This window comes from Cherax quadricarinatus, chromosome 3 (assembly GCF_038502225.1).
Source record: "Cherax quadricarinatus isolate ZL_2023a chromosome 3, ASM3850222v1, whole genome shotgun sequence".
NCBI classification, from domain to species: domain Eukaryota; kingdom Metazoa; phylum Arthropoda; class Malacostraca; order Decapoda; family Parastacidae; genus Cherax; species Cherax quadricarinatus.
In genome coordinates, this window is record NC_091294.1 from 14,411,253 (window position 1) to 14,427,173 (window position 15,921).

The following is a 15,921-nucleotide window of genomic DNA, read 5'->3' on the forward strand; positions in this document are numbered from 1 at the left end:
ACTCACTACCAACCGTCTATGTGAATCATTGACTGTATTCATATTGCTGCTGACCATAGCAGGATTTCAAACATCCCTCACCCGTAGGCACTCATGGGTCAGTCAGGCTAGGGAGCAGAGAGAGGCAGGACGGCTGTTGGCGCTTTCCCACACATTCCGTTATATTATATGTACTACCAGCCTATGTGAGTATTCTTACCCTATCCACGTTTTCGAAAACCCACATGACAATTGGTTTATATCAGTGATTGGTTTATACCAGTTACTTGTTTATATCAGTGATTGGTTTATACCAGTGACTGGTTTATATCAGTGACTGGTTTATATCAGTGATTGGTTTATACCAGTGACTGGCTTATATCAGTGATTGGTTTATATCAGTGACCTGTTTATATCAGTGATTGGTTTATACCAGTTATTGGTTTATATTAGTGACTGGTTTATATCAGTCATTGGCTTATACCAGTGACTTGTTTATATCAGTGATTGGTTTATACCAGTGACTGATTATATTAGTCACTGGTTTATATCAGTGATTGGTTTATACCAGTGACTGATTATATTAGTCACTGGTTTATAACAGTGACTGGTTTATGCCAATAACGGATTTATACCAGTGACTAGTTTAAACTAGTGATTGGTTTATACTAGTGACTGGTTTATACCAGTGACTGGTTTATACTAATGACTAGTTTATACCAGTCACTGGTTTATAACAGTGACTGGTTTATACCAGTGACTGGTTTATAAAAGTGACTGGTTTATACCAGTGACTGGTTTATACTGGTGACTGGTTTATACCAATGACTGGTTTATACCAGTGACGGGTTTATACCAGTGACTGGTTTATACTGGTGACTGGTTTATACCAATGACTGGTTTATACCAATGACGGGTTTATACCAGTGACTGGTTTATACCAGTGACTGGTTTATACCAGTGACTGGTTTATACCAGTGACTGGTTTATGCTAGTGACTGGTTTATACCAGTGACTGGTTTATACCAGTGACTGGTTTATAGTTTTCCAACTCAACTGCTCGGCCGAGGGTAACCACTTCCCTAGAGCGACCCACCTGTCCAGAGCGACCCACCTGTCCAGAATGACCCACCTGTCTAGAACGACCCATACCTGGAGTATACCTGGAGAGGGTTTCAGTGGTCAACTCCCCCGATGCTCAGCCTGAGACCAGGCCTCGTGGTGGATCAGGGTCTGATCAACCAGGCTGTTACTGCTGGCCGCACGCAAACAGACGTGCGAACCACAGCCCGGTTGGTCAGGTACTGACTTTAGGTGCCTATCCAAAGTCTTCTTGAAGACAACCAGGGGTCTAACGTCTAACGACCTACCTGCACTACCAAAGAGCAAAGAACGACTCTATGTTGGCCTTCAGTAAAGGTTCTTCCAGTTTTAATGACTTTAGACCGCTAATGACCTTGTTTGTCCTGGCCCAGAGTGTCTTCCAGTGACCCCTTTGACCTCCGATAACTGTTTATGACCCTCAACGACCTCTGGGTAATTGTGACGATCATGTTATCTCTCTGATTACGGAAGTTGATCTCCATTACTAGTCCGTACGCAACGCACCGTGGTGACCTCTGATGACCTTATCTGAGCCTTGATTCATCCTGCTGACCTGTGGCTCACACCGTCCCCCACTTCCATCCCCTCCATCCCAGTCCTTCCCCTCCATCTCCACTCCTCCCATCCCACCCCCTCTATCCTCTATCCCCAGTAGGCACGTGTTCTGAATTATCTCGGTTGTGCTCTCTCTCTCTCTCTCTCTCTCTCTCTCTCTCTCTCTCTCTCTCTCTCTCTCTCTCTCTCTCTCTCTCTCTCTCTCTCTCTCTCTCTCTCTCTCCCTCTCTCTCTTTTTACACAGGGTTTGACAAGGTTAGGTTAAGGATCCCTTGCCTTATTGACAAGCTATTTACAGGTTAGGGATCCCTAACTTTATTGACCAGCTAAGAGCTGTTACCTACATCAGCTCATTTAAAAGCCCTTTTTCTTTGTTATGAGACATACAAGTAGGGAACAGGATGAAGTTGGAGTCAACTGTGGGCCAGCATTTTCATTTAATTAACTGACTTTGTCTCGTTGACATCATAATGCTGTACGAATGTGTTCCATACTCGAGTCATCCTGGGGATAAATGATCTCAGATGAAGTGATGTTCTGGAGAAGGGTACAACCAGAGTGAAGTTGCTGCTTTCTGCCCGTCTTGTGGTATAGAAACTTGCTTCACGCTGACCTCAGAGTGGATCCGAGTGTAGTACTTTGACAATATTGGCCTTGTACATAACAGTAAGGCCACCCACATCCCTCCTGTGTTGAAGGCTCTGCTGAAATGACAGATCTATCCAGGATGGCTCCAGGCGAGAGATGAGACGTCTTGCTCTGTTCTCTATTCTGTCAAGCAGTCGCAGATGAGAGGGGGGGGCAGGCAAACCAAGTAAGTGGAGCATACTCAAGGTGTGAACGTACTTGTGCCTCATACAGAATCTTGGAACCCCTACTCTACTGTCAAGCAGGTGCGAGATACGGCGAAGTGCTGTAGGCTTCCTGGCTGCCTTGTTTGCAAGATTTACAACATGGTTCTTCATGGTCAGTTTGGAGTCAAATTTCACCCCAAGGATATCAACTTCTTCCCCAGGTACCATGACCCTCCCATTCATACTTACTACTGCTCTGTCTCTGTCTCTGTCTCTGTCTCTGTCTGTCAGTCTGTCGGTCTGTCTGTCTGTCTGTCTGTCTGTCTCTCTCTCTCTCTCTCTCTCTCTCTCTCTCTCTCTCTCTCTCTCTCTCTCTCTCTCTCTCTCTCTCTCTCTCTCTCTCTCTCTCTCTCTCTCTCTCTCTCTTTCTCTCTTTCTCTCTCTCTCTCTCTCTCTCTCTCTCTCTCTCTCTCTCTCTCTCTCTCTCTCTCTCTCTCTCTCTCTCTCTCTCTCTCTCTCTCTCTCTCAACAGAGAATAACTTTTTCTCTGAACAATGATGCACCGATTTATCTCTATTGATCACTATTTTTTTATTGATGACCAAACTCTTAGTTTCTTTGTTATCTTCAGTTAGTTTGTCAAAGGCTTCTTAATATGTTTGTTGTATTTGTTTCGTTGTTAACTTTGAGGAGTTTCGGTAATCCGTCCCTCAGCCTGGAGTCGATGTGTTCAGTGTATCATTCTTGATAAAGGTACTACATATGCACGGAGAAGTGACTTGTATACTGTAGACAGGTGAGTGAGACAGTTGGAGGCGGCGTCACCAGTGGAAATATTCACTAGTGTAAGTAGGTCAGGCCTATAGGGTAGGCAAGTATTGAAAAAAAATCTCAGCATCAAGATTGCAAGATGTTGCTGTGGTTGTTGCACAGGTGTCATTCTTCATGTTGTCGGTTTTTTCAACCATATGTCAGACAGGAACATCTTGCAATCTTAATACAGAGAATTTTTCAACACTTGCCTATCTTATAGGCCTGACTTACTTACACTAATGAATATTTCCACTGGTGACGCCGCCTCCAACTGTCTCACCTCACCTGTCTACAGTATATAAGTCACTTCTCAGTGTATCAAGACTGATACACTGAACACATTGACTCCAAGCTGAGGGACGGATTACCTCAAACGTTTTCTCACCTTCCACCTTTCTCTGCACAGGACTGAAGAAGTCACTCGCTGGCGAAGCTTTACCACAGTAAAGTTACCCAAGTGTTGCACATTTGTCTCATTCTTCGAGTTGTTGTTTTTTTAAACCATTTATATAATTCCTTCAGATTATTATAAGTCCTGTGCAGTAACACTGAAATATAAATTATTATATTTACTTGTATGTGAACAACATAATAATAATGTTGCAAATGTTACAACAAATTGTTTTACAAATAAATTCCTGAGAGTTTGAGTTAATGTTAAGAATTACAAACTTAAGTATTATTATGACTCACGAAAATGTAATAACACGATTGCAAACAAACCAGGGAACGCGTGGGGTTAGAACCCATGGCTATGATAATCTATGTAACTGTATTTATCTATACCTGAATAATCTTACTTACGTAATCTTCACTGACTTTCCTGTCTTCTGCCTAGGTGGATTTTTTCCTATGGGATTTTGTCCCACGGGAGGTTTTGTCCAACACCTGTGGACCAGTAGCTCTCATTCAGCACTCCTTTATTTTCTTGTTCTTATAAATTACTACTATTGCTAGCACTGATGCACTACTACTTATACTACCACCACTGCTGCTACTACTGCCACTACTATTGCCATCACTACTACTACTATCACAACTACTCCTTCCTCCCGTTATACCACTCCCTTCCCGGCTCCCTCTCGCAAATATTCTGGCCTCCTTCCCTTCTCACACTTCACTGTGACTTATGAAAACTCAAAGTCGGGCCGAAACATCGTCATAAGTTTGAGTGTGCTAGGTGCGTGATATTTGTGTATTGTTCCAGTGATGGTGTTGTGAGTTTTTACCAGTTAACATTCTTGTAAACAAAATTAATTGATCATCCAGCAGTTATAAATTAATCTTAAGGCTGGCATATGTGCTCTGTATAACCAGGCAGATATGCTCTGTATAACCAAGCAGATATGCTCTGTATAACCAGGCAGATATGCTCTGTATAACCAAGCAGATATGCTCTGTATAACCAAGCAGATATGCTCTGTATAACCAAGCAGATATGCTCTGTATAACCAAGCAGATATGCTCTGTATAACCAAGCAGATATGTTCTGTATAACCAAGCAGATATGCTCTGTATAACCAAGCAGATACGCTCTGTATAACCTAGCAGATATGCTCTGTATAACCAAGCAGATATGCTCTGTATAACCAAGCAGATATGCTCTGTATAACCAAGCAGATATGCTCTGTATAACCAAGCAGATATGCTCTGTATAACCAAGCAGATATGCTCTGTATAACCAAGCAGATATGCTCTGTATAACCAAGCAGATATGCTCTGTATAACCAAGCAGATATGCTCTGTATAACCAAGCAGATATGCTCTGTATAACCAAGCAGATACGCTCTGTATAACCAAGCAGATATGCTCTGTATAAACAAGCAGATATGCTCTGTATAACCAAGCAGATACGCTCTGTATAACCAAGCAGATATGCTCTGTATAACCAAGCAGATATGTTCTGTATAACCAAGCAGATATGCTCTGTATAACCAAGCAGATACGCTCTGTATAACCAAGCAGATATGCTCTGTATAACCAAGCAGATACGCTCTGTATAACCAAGCAGATATGCTGTGTATAACCAAGCAGATATGTTCTGTATAACCAAGCAGATATGCTCTGTATAAACAAGCAGATATGCTCTGTATAACCAAGCAGATACGCTCTGTATAACCAAGCAGATATGCTCTGTATAACCAAGCAGATATGTTCTGTATAACCAAGCAGATATGCTCTGTATAACCAAGCAGATACGCTCTGTATAACCAAGCAGATATGCTCTGTATAACCAAGCAGATACGCTCTGTATAACCAAGCAGATATGCTCTGTATAACCAAGCAGATATGCTCTGTATAACCAAGCAGATATGCTCTGTATAACCAAGCAGATATGCTCTGTATAACCAAGCAGATATGCTCTGTATAACCAAGCAGATACGCTCTGTATAACCAAGCAGATATGCTCTGTATAACCAAGCAGATACGCTCTGTATAACCAAGCAGATATGCTCTGTATAACCAAGCAGATATGCTCTGTATAACCAAGCAGATATGCTGTGTATAACCAAGCAGATACGCTCTGTATAACCAAGCAGATATGCTCTGTATAACCAAGCAGATATGCTCTGTATAACCAAGCAGATATGCTGTGTATAACCAAGCAGATATGCTCTGTATAACCAAGCAGATATGCTGTGTATAACCAAGCAGATATGCTCTGTATAACCAAGCAGATACGCTCTGTATAACCAAGCAGATATGCTGTGTATAACCAAGCAGATATGCTCTGTATAACCAAGCAGATACGCTCTGTATAACCAAGCAGATATGCTGTGTATAACCAAGCAGATATGCTGTGTATAACCAAGCAGATATGCTCTGTATAACCAAGCAGATATGCTCTGTATAACCAAGCAGATATGCTCTGTATAACCAAGCAGATATGCTCTGTATAACCAAGCAGATATGCTCTGTATAACCAGGCAGATATGCTCTGTATAACCAAGCAGATACGCTCTGTATAACCAAGCAGATATGCTCTGTATAACCAAGCAGATATGCTCTGTATAACCAAGCAGATATGCTGTGTATAACCAAGCAGATATGCTCTGTATAACCAAGCAGATATGCTGTGTATAACCAAGCAGATATGCTCTGTATAACCAAGCAGATACGCTCTGTATAACCAAGCAGATATGCTGTGTATAACCAAGCAGATATGCTCTGTATAACCAAGCAGATACGCTCTGTATAACCAAGCAGATATGCTGTGTATAACCAAGCAGATATGCTGTGTATAACCAAGCAGATATGCTCTGTATAACCAGGCAGATATGCTCTGTATAACCAAGCAGATATGCTCTGTATAACCAAGCAGATATGCTCTGTATAACCAAGCAGATATGCTCTGTATAACCAGGCAGATATGCTCTGTATAACCAAGCAGATACGCTCTGTATAACCAAGCAGATATGCTCTGTATAACCAAGCAGATATGCTCTGTATAACCAAGCAGATATGCTGTGTATAACCAAGCAGATATGCTCTGTATAACCAAGCAGATATGCTGTGTATAACCAAGCAGATATGCTCTGTATAACCAAGCAGATACGCTCTGTATAACCAAGCAGATATGCTGTGTATAACCAAGCAGATATGCTCTGTATAACCAAGCAGATACGCTCTGTATAACCAAGCAGATATGCTGTGTATAACCAAGCAGATATGCTGTGTATAACCAAGCAGATATGCTCTGTATAACCAAGCAGATATGCTCTGTATAACCAAGCAGATATGCTCTGTATAACCAAGCAGATATGCTCTGTATAACCAAGCAGATATGCTCTGTATAACCAAGCAGATATGCTCTGTATAACCAAGCAGATATGCTCTGTATAACCAAGCAGATATGCTCTGTATAACCAAGCAGATATGCTCTGTATAACCAAGCAGATATGCTCTGTATAACCAAGCAGATATGCTCTGTATAACCAAGCAGATATGCTCTGTATAACCAAGCAGATATGCTCTGTATAACCAAGCAGATATGCTCTGTATAACCAGGCAGATATGCTGTGTATAACCAAGCAGATATGTTCTGTATAACCAAGCAGATATGTTCTGTATAACCAAGCAGATATGCTCTGTATAACCAAGCAGATATGCTCTGTATAACCAAGCAGATATGCTCTGTATAACCAAGCAGATATGCTCTGTATAACCAGGCAGATATGCTGTGTATAACCAAGCAGATATGTTCTGTATAACCAAGCAGATATGTTCTGTATAACCAAGCAGATATGCTCTGTATAACCAAGCAGATATGCTCTGTATAAACAAGCAGATATGCTCTGTATAACCAAGCAGATATGCTCTGTATAACCAGGCAGATATGCTGTGTATAACCAAGCAGATATGTTCTGTATAACCAAGCAGATATGTTCTGTATAACCAAGCAGATATGCTCTGTATAACCAAGCAGATATGCTCTGTATAACCAAGCAGATATGCTCTGTATAACCAAGCAGATATGCTCTGTATAACCAGGCAGATATGCTGTGTATAACCAAGCAGATATGTTCTGTATAACCAAGCAGATATGTTCTGTATAACCAAGCAGATATGCTCTGTATAACCAAGCAGATATGCTCTGTATAACCAAGCAGATATGCTCTGTATAACCAAGCAGATATGCTCTGTATAACCAGGCAGATATGCTCTGTATAACCAGGCAGATATGCTCTGTATAACCAAGCAGATATGCTCTGTATAACCAAGCAGATATGCTCTGTATAACCAAGCAGATATGCTCTGTATAACCAAGCAGATATGCTCTGTATAACCAGGCAGATATGCTCTGTATAACCAAGCAGATATGCTCTGTATAACCAGGCAGATATGCTTTGTATAACCAAGCAGATATGCTCTGTATAACCAGGCAGATATGCTCTGTATAACCAAGCAGATATGTTCTGTATAACCAAGCAGATATGCTCTGTATAACCAAGCAGATATGCTCTGTATAACCAAGCAGATATGCTCTGTATAACCAGGCAGATATGCTCTGTATAACCAAGCAGATATGCTCTGTATAACCAGGCAGATATGCTCTGTATAACCAAGCAGATATGCTCTGTATAACCAAGCAGATATGCTCTGTATAACCAAGCAGATATGCTCTGTATAACCAAGCAGATATGCTCTGTATAACCAAGCAGATATGCTCTGTATAACCAAGCAGATATGCTCTGTATAACCAAGCAGATATGCTCTGTATAACCAAGCAGATATGCTCTGTATAACCAAGCAGATATGCTCTGTATAACCAGGCAGATATGCTCTGTATAACAAGCAGATATGCTCTGTATAACCAGGCAGATATGCTCTGTATAACCAGGCAGATATGCTCTGTATAACCAAGCAGATATGCTCTGTATAACCAGGCAGATATGCTCTGTATAACCAAGCAGATATGCTCTGTATAACCAAGCAGATATGCTCTGTATAACCAAGCAGATATGCTCTGTATAACCAAGCAGATATGCTCTGTATAACCAAGCAGATATGCTCTGTATAACCAAGCAGATATGCTCTGTATAACCAAGCAGATATGCTCTGTATAACCAAGCAGATATGCTCTGTATAACCAAGCAGATATGCTCTGTATAACCAGGCAGATATGCTCTGTATAACCAAGCAGATATGCTCTGTATAACCAGGCAGATATGCTCTGTATAACCAGGCAGATATGCTCTGTATAACCAAGCAGATATGCTCTGTATAACCAGGCAGATATGCTCTGTATAACCAAGCAGATATGCTCTGTATAACCAAGCAGATATGCTCTGTATAACCAGGCAGATATGCTGTGTATAACCAGAGACATTCATTAAAGTATACTAACTAATAACAACTGTATTATTATTATTATTATTATTATTATTATTATTATTATTATTATTATTATTTACAGTAATAGTAGTATTAGTGGTTGTGGTTAGGTCGTGGTAGTATGTAATAGTAATGGCGGCGGCGGTAAGTAGGTGGTAATGGTAGTACCAGGGTCGTGGTAGTGGCCCAGGAGTGGTGGTAGGCGGCGGCGGTGGTAGTGGTAGTGGTAGGTGGTCAGGTGGAGTGGTCAGTGGTAGGTGGTAGCGGTAGTGGTGGTAATCATTGATACCCAGGTAGGTAGTAGGTGGTGGTGGTGGAAGGTGGCTGGCTGGTAGGTAGTAATGACGGTGGTATGTGTTATGATGGTAGTGGTAATGGCAGTGGTAGTGATGGTAGTGTAGTGGTGGTATGTCCTGGCCAGTGGTGATCGTAGGTAGTGGACAGGCAAGGCGGCGGTGGTGGTGGTAGGTGGTAATGGTGGTAGTGGTGGTCCTGGTGGTAGGTGAGTAATGGTGGACAGGTGGTGGTGGTGGTAGCTGGCCAGCGGTGGTGGTAGGTAGTAGTAGGTAATATTGGTGGCAGGTGATGGTTGGCCATCAGTGGTCGTGGTAGTGGTAAGTATGTGGCAGAGTGTAGGTGGATGGCGTGGCGGTGGTAGGCAGGTGGTAGCTGTGGTAATATAGTGGCGGTAGTGGTGCAGTAACTGGCAGGCAGCGACGGTGTGGTAGTGAGGTGATAGGCGTGGCAGAGTGGTGGTAGCAAGGCGGCAGGCAGTAGTAGCAGTAATAGTAGCAGTAGTAGTAGTAGCAGCAGTAGTAGTAGTAGTAGTAATAGTAGTAGCATCAGCACTAAGTCAAGCAGTTTATTTCCCCTTGTAGGTCCTGTCACAAACTGCTTCAAAAAACAATCCTGAACTACTTCTAAGAAGTATGATTCTAAATTCCCAGTCAAGAAATTCCAATCAATATGACTAAAGTTAGTCTCCTAGAATTACTACATTATCGTGCCTTGTGGCCTTAACAATTTCCTCCCATAGTAGTCTCCCTTGGTCCCTATCTATTTTTGGGGGACGGTATATCACACCTAAAATCAGTTTTTCATGCCCCTCTGAAAATTCTATCCAAACAGACTCTGTATGTGTTACTTCAGACTTAATACCCGTTTTTATGCAACAGTTCACGCGATCTCGGACATACAATGCCACCCCACCCCCCTTCCCGATACTTCTATCTACTTGGAACAATTTAAAACCCTGAATGTGACATTCTGCAGGCATGTCCCGACTTTTTTAATTAAACCACGTCTCAGTTATGACAAATACATCAATGTTACCTGCACTAGCAACTAATCTCAACTCGTCCATCTTATTCCTAGTACTACGGCTATTAGCATAATATACATTGAAAGACCCTCCTTTCTCTTTACCCTTCCTGCTCATTTCTGTTTTTCTACTAAACCTATTACTGTCCTTATCACTTAGTGTCACTGGCTTTTCAATATCTACCTCGTTCTGCTTATTACTAGTTCCCCTAGAACTCATAATATTACTACACTGGGACTTCATTGTTTTCCTGCCAAAACCCATACCACTAACTATTCCTAGTTTAAAGTCCTAACAGCTCCCTCCACTGCAGTTGCCAGTGCCCCCACCCCCAGACCTAGATAAGTAAACCCCATCCCTGGCATACATGTCATTTCTGCCATAGAAGAGGTCCCAGTTGTCAATGAATGTTACCGCATTTTCCTTACAGTATTTGTCCAGCCAGCAGTTGACACCAATTGCCCTGGACAACCATTCATTTCCAACTCATCTCCTTGGCAAAATACCACACATGACAGGGTTCCCACCCTTCCTCCTAATTATTTCTATTGTTGACCTATACCTGCTAATCAGGTCCTCACTCCTTCGTCTGCCAACATCGCTGCCTCCAGCACTGAGACAGATAATAGGATTGCTCCCATTACCTCTCATGATTTCATCCAGACAGCTAACAATATCCTCCATCCCAGCCCCAGGAAAGCAAACCCTCTGTCTCCTACTCCTGTCCTTCAAGCAGAAGGCCCTATCCATATACCTTACTTGGCTATCCCCAACGGCAACAATATTCTTATCTTCCTTGGTGTAGTTCGTCATGACGTTCCCAGTAGTCGACTCACATTCGTCGGGTAGCACGGAGAATGCATTAGATGTTTCCACAACAGTTTCCACAGCAGTCTCTTTCTTCTTCATCGTTTCTACCTTTCCATTCGTCTTCTTGATCGTCAACTTCGTTCCATGCTGTCCAGCCACTGTTCAGTTTCCCTTCTTGACCTGAGGACTCAAAACAGGAGGACTACTACGAATCTTCTTGTTTTCCTCGGTCAATCGCCGAATCTTCATCTTCGCCATCCTCAATTCTTCCTTAAGCTGTTGGTAAAGTTACTCGATGAAGGGCATCTTGGTTCAGTGCGTAGAGAGCACACTCGACACGTCCTCACTGAGCTAAGTACAGGTCACCACTCACTAAGTACAGGTCACCACCAGGTCAGAACACCAATGCGCAAGGTCTGACGATACAAGGAATGCCTGTGTACAACACCGTAATTCACACAACCATTTAATAAACTACAGAAACTCAAGACTTATCGCAAGAGAAGACAACACTCAGTACCGAAGAATCCTGGAATCATCACTTATCTGTATATCCAACAACTTCAACCAGAACAATGGCTTCTATAACATAACTGAACCACTTGCCAAGAAACTTCTTCATCGCTATCCCACATAAGAACATAGGAATGGAGGAACACTGCAGAGGGTCTGCTCACAAACTTACCCAATCTCCCTTCCAAGCTACCCAAGATTTTAGACTCTATAACCCCACTCGGTACATCATCAGATGCAGCATTCTCCACCTGACCTCAGCATTCTGAACCTGACTATAAATACTCACGTCCCTTCCACCCAGGTAGATCTGTTTGTGACTTGAAAAAGCCCACTGTGTGGGCGAAACGTTGTCAATAAAGAATCACATTATACTGCATATGTGTGTTTATATTTCCAGTAATAGTAGTAGTAGCAGCAGTAGTAGTAGCAGTAGTAGTAGTAGCAGCAGTAGTAGTAGCAGCAGTAGTAGTAGCAGCAGGTGGTAGTGGCAGCGGTGGAGTAGGGTGAGGACGGTGGTGGTGGCGGCGGTGGTGGTGAGCAGGTGGTGGTGGCAGGCGGTGGTGGTGAGGGAGCGGTGGTTGCGGCGGTGGTGGTGGCGGTGGTGGTGGTGCGGCGGTGGTGGTGGGGCAGGTGGGGTGGATGGCAGTGATGATGGTGGTAGGTCGGCGGCGGTGAGGTAGAAACGGTGGTGGTGATTAACGGTAATGGATGTAGGTGGTGGCACGGCGGTGGTGGTGAGCAGGTGGTAATGCGGTGAATAGGTGGTGGATGGCGGCGGTGGTGGCAGGTGGAAGGTAGTGGCAGTGGTAGGCGGTGGTGGAGTGGTGTGGTGGTGGCAGGCGGTGGTGGTGGCGGTGGTGGTGGCGGTGGTGGCGGTGGTGGTGGTGGTGGTGGTGGTGGTGGCGGTGGTGGCGGTGGTGGTGGCGGTGGTGGTGGCGGTGGTGGCGGTGGTGGCGGTGGTGGTGGTGGTGGTGGTGGCGGTGGTGGCGGTGGTGGCGGTGGTGGTGGTGGTGGTGGCAGGCGGTGGTAGGCGGTGGTGGTAGGCGGATGGTGGTGGCGGTGGTAGGCGGTGGTGCGGCGGTGGCGGTGGTGGCGGTGGTGGTGGTGGCAGGCGGTGGTGGTAGGCGGCGGTGGCGGTGGTGGCGGTGGTGGTGGTGGCGGCGGTGGCGGTGGCGGCGGTAGCGGTGGTGGCGGTGGTAGGTGGTGGCAGCGGTGGCGGTGGCAGGCGGTGGCGGTGGTGGCGGTGGTGGCGGTGGTGGTGGTGGTATCGGTGGTAGGTGGTGGTGGCGGTGGTGGCAGCGGCGGCGGCGGTGGCGACGGCGGCGGTGGCAGCGGTGGTGGTGGTGGCGGTGGTAAGGCGGTGGCGGTGGCGGTGGTGGCGGTGGTGGTGGTGGACGGTGGTGGCGGTGGTGGTGGTGGCGGTGGTGGTGGTGGTGGCGGTGGTGGTGGTGGTGGCGGCGGTGGCGGTGGTGGCGGTAGGTGGTGGTGGCGGTGGTGGCGGTGGTGGTGGTGGCGGTGGTGGTGGTGGTGGCGGCGGTGGCGGTGGTGGCGGTGGTGGTGGTGGCGGTGGTGGCGGTGGTGGTGGTGGCGGTGGTGGTGGTGGCGGTGGTGGTGGTGGCGGTGGTGGCGGTGGTGGTGGTGGTGGTGGTGGCGGTGGTGGCGGTGGTGGTGGTGGTGGCGGCGGTGGCAGTGGTGGCGGTGGCGGTGGTAGCGGTGGTGGCGGTGGTGGTGGTGGCGGTGGGGGTGGTGGTGGTGGTGGCGGTGGGGGTGGTGGCGGCGGCGGTGGTGGTGGTGGTGGTGGTGGTGGCCGGTGGTGGTGGTGGCGGTGGTGGTGGTGGTGGTGGCGGTGGTGGTGGTGGTGGCGGCGGCGGTGGTGGTGGCGGCGGTGGTGGTGGTGGCGGTGGTGGTGGTGGTGGTGGTGGCGGTGGTGGTGGTGGTGGTGGCGGTGGTGGTGGTGGCGCGGTGGTGGTGGTAGGTGGTGGTGGTAGTGGGTGGCCAGCGGTGGTGGTAGGTGGTGGTGGCGGCGGTGGTGGCGGCCGCGGAGGCGGTGGTGGTGGTGGTCGTGGTGGTGGTGGTGGTGGTGGTGGTGGTGGAGGAGGTGGAGGAGGTGATGGTGGCGGAGGTGGTGGTGGCGGCGGTGGTGGTGGTGGTGGTGGCGGTGGTGGTGGTGGCGGTGGTGGTGGTAGGTGGCGGTGGTGGCGGTGGTGGTGGTGGTGGTGGTGGTGGCGGCGGTGGCGGTGGTGGCGGTGGTGGTGGTGGCGGTGGTGGCGGTGGTGGTGGTGGCGGTGGTGGTGGTGGTGGTGGCGGTGGTGGTGGTGGTGGCGGTGGTGGTGGTGGCGGTGGTGGTGGTGGTGGTGGGATTGGTGGTGGCGGTGGTGGTGGTGGCAGCGGTGGTGGTGGTGGCGGTGGTGGCGGCGGTGGTGGTGGTGGTGGTGGCGGTGGTGGCGGTGGTGGATGTAGCAGCAGTAGTAGAAACAGTAGTAGTAGTAGCAGTAGTAGTAGTAGTAGTAGTAGTAGCAGTAGTAGTAGTAGCAGTAGTAGTAGTAGCAGTAGTAGTAGAAACAGTAGTAGTAGTTGTGGAAATATTTACATAATTCCCTAAATGTAGAACATATAAATGAATAATATAATAACTGCATATTAAAATGTAATGCTACGTGGACCCTTCGAGAAGTGTCGAGTGGAAGGGCGGGAACCAGGGGAGGGACGCCGGAAGGGAGACCCTAGAGTGGAAGGGGGGGGGGACCAGGGGAGGGACGCCGGAAGGGAGACACCATGATGCATTTAATGTGTGAACACCGGACTGAATTGTGCAATGCACTCAGGCGTTCTTGAAGGTCATTTTGTGTATATCGCCCTCAATTCGTAATTTAGAAATTGCTGACATGTTCCTGCTGAAGAACTGGGATCAATAGCCCTTACAATTCGGTAACCAGGACAGAAAAATAGAGGACTTCAATGAAGCCTTCCCAACAACACACCTCAGCTAAATGATACTTACCCATAATGTATAGTAGTTTTTGTGTTGGCCATCGTAAATCCTAGACGCATTAAGCGTCTTCCTGTGATAAATGGTAAGTAGTAATACAAATTTCCTTTCTAATAACACTAATAATTTATGTATAATAATTATATTCTGTGTACCCAGGACAACTTCAGTTTACTTGAGTAGCTGGTTTTAATATTATAATTATTAATTTAATATCAGGTTTAGCTTGTTGTGAGAGTGGTAGGGAGTGAGCATCGAGTGAGTGACAGTTAGGCGACCTGCTGTGACTGAAGTCCACTTACCTCACCCAAATTACTTGGAGGTAATAATTCAGGTAATGCCCTGTAAGACTCCAGCAGGTGATTTGCTCGCATAATAATTCACATAGCAGCAGCAGTAGTAGTAGTAATAGTAGTAGTAGCAGTAGTAATAACAGTAGTAGAAGTAGTAGTAGCAGCAGAGGTTGAGATATTAAAAGTAGAAGAGGTGGAAGTAATAAGAAGAGTAACATTTTTCAAGGAAGGTTTCGCTAATTCTTGTTTTTTTCCTCCTTGACCAGATGTGAATACTGCCAGAGACAATGATAACACAAACAAGTTATTAGAGGCCCACAACCTTGATTTCCTCCACACACACACACATAACAAGGCTGTTATGACCGTGAGTACTACCTGAGTACTTTGTATTATTACCGAGAGTACTACGTGAGTACTGTGTAGCATCACAGTGAGTACTGGTGGCCTACGCTTCCTTGTTATCTTCCATCACATCTCGGGTGTACCCAGCTGTACATGTATCCTTGTCATGTGGGTTTTTGTGCTAGTTTCTGTGAAAGCTGCTAACATTGCTTGTGACTCCACCTGGACTCCGTTGATTGTTGTTGCCGGTGGATGGTTTAAGACTCTCTACATCTGGAAAAAAAAAGTTGCAGTGCTTGTTTGTTAGGGAAGATTTCTTTTTTTTTTTTTTTTTTTTGCCTTGTTGACATTAGTACCTGTGGTTCTGGAGTGGAACTCCATCATGGCTCTGAGGAAGTGGAAAATTTCTGTCATTTCTTGTCAGTTTTCTTCTTTTCTGCTTCCTGGCACATTACAAATGAAGTAAGTTTGTTTAGGTACAGGTACACATGAATACAATTATCATACCTAGTTTAACATGTGTAAATTACCAAGGATAAACCCAAAAAGTCAGTCAAAGTTACTTAT

At 45.7% G+C, this 15,921-nt stretch overlaps 1 protein-coding gene across 3 annotated transcripts in view; it reads left to right on the plus strand.

Moving 5' to 3' along the window:
* Positions 1-15,921, plus strand: part of LOC128684111 (ecdysone-induced protein 74EF) — a 1,067,593-nt gene that overhangs the window by 146,410 nt on the left and 905,262 nt on the right. For 2 of the 3 annotated variants that reach the window (XM_070090227.1, XM_070090262.1), the window contains one exon: positions 15,276-15,376. The exons of the other annotated variant lie outside the window; for it this stretch is intronic. The gene's annotated coding sequence lies outside the window, so the exon portion shown is untranslated. The remainder of the gene's footprint in view (positions 1-15,275; positions 15,377-15,921) is intronic. 3 annotated transcript variants of the gene reach the window in all.